This window comes from Daphnia pulicaria, unplaced genomic scaffold (assembly GCF_021234035.1).
Source record: "Daphnia pulicaria isolate SC F1-1A unplaced genomic scaffold, SC_F0-13Bv2 h1tg000140l, whole genome shotgun sequence".
Lineage (NCBI taxonomy): Eukaryota > Metazoa > Arthropoda > Branchiopoda > Diplostraca > Daphniidae > Daphnia > Daphnia pulicaria.
Genome location: NW_025804833.1, coordinates 62,501 through 64,074, shown reverse-complemented (window position 1 = coordinate 64,074; position 1,574 = coordinate 62,501).

Sequence of the window (1,574 nt, the reverse complement as noted above, 5' to 3'; positions counted from 1 at the left end):
CAAGCAAGGATTCTCAAAATGTTTTTTGCATTGCACCCAAGTTTCGTACTGATTACTTGTCGCAGACCGGTGACTGTCAAAAAAAAATTTTTTACGTTTTTTCTTGAGAGGTCACTGCCTACACACAACTCCGGGCGGGCCGTACACTCACAGCCGTTTGAATTCTCCCTTCGTGTGTCATGGCCATAACTGAGCGTACATCTTACCGGGCGCCGAGTTGATCTGGCTTGTTCGATGAACGTTCGGGATACGTACAATCGATATAGCTCCAACCGTAACTCGTTTGTAATTACGCCGGCCATACTCAGCGGGCGCTCAGCTCAGCTCTCGATATCTTCCGTCGAAGGGAAGTTCGTAGTAAAAGAGAGTCAGAGTCGACGCCACATTTTGCGGTCCTCGCATCTCATCCGATTTTTGAATTTTATAGATTTGCCATCACTTCCACCCAATTCTCTCGTATATTTCAATCTCTTGACTTTGTCCGACCGGGCCGTCTTCGCCCCCCTTCAACTCCGTCCATCTCCACTTCTGTGTTCCACACAACGAGCTTCCGTCAAACGGCAAAATGTGAAATATGCGCACGCCGCACGAAATAATTTGAAAGCGTTCTGTTTGGTGGCTTTTTTATTTTTTATCTCTCGGCTCACACACACACACACACATTTCCGCCTGAACGGTAATTTTTTTTTGATACGGTGTCAAAAAGTGAAAAGACGCGCACCATTTTCTTTTCTCTTCCGTATCGTCGCTGACGGTAAACGCTGATGGTTATGATGCCGTAAGTTTGGAAGAAAGAATCTTTCCCGTCTTGTCTTGTTACGGTAAAATAACAAAGAACAAGCGTCCGATTTCTCTCACAGACGGCCACAGACAAACCACACGTGCCGAAGAAACGAAACGTCCGAAACCAAAAAAATGTTTGACGCGCGCACCTCTTCTGAACTTTTCGACCAAGAGTCGTTGGATCGAGTGACGAGCTTCTCAGCTGTCGCACCAATCGGTGAAGCGGGCGTTTGAATTCCCGTCCACATCGCGGTTCGGATATATTTTTACATATACCGACCATCGGAAATTTCGAAAACGGTTTTACCGAAGGAATGATATTTCACACACCGACAGCTCATCGAGTTCGTCTCCGTTCAACGGTTTTTTTTTTTTAAGACTTTTTGATCGCATGGGGCTAAACTGGTTAGAGCAAAGCCGCGATCCAAGCAGTGAAAAAAAAACAAAGACAGTGCAAGCGCGATCGAACGGAATCGAAACTAAAATCATGTGAAGTGGCGGGCGGAAAGGAGCTCAGCTACGGTGGAAATGAAACTACAACTAACGCCGAACCGGACAACTTCCCATTCTGCGTCTTCGTTTCATTTCCCAAAGCTCCCCGTCGATACCAAAGTTTTTGCGTCGAAGCTACTAAAGAAATTTCGCGCTTTCCTTTTCGCCTCTTTCGCCTTCCCTTCGATATCTATCCAACCACCGGCTTCGACTTTATTTCTTTCACCCGTCTATTCGCCCGATAGTCGACGGTCGGCCATTCTTTGGTATCGGCCAGGCGGACTAACAAGAAGTAAGAC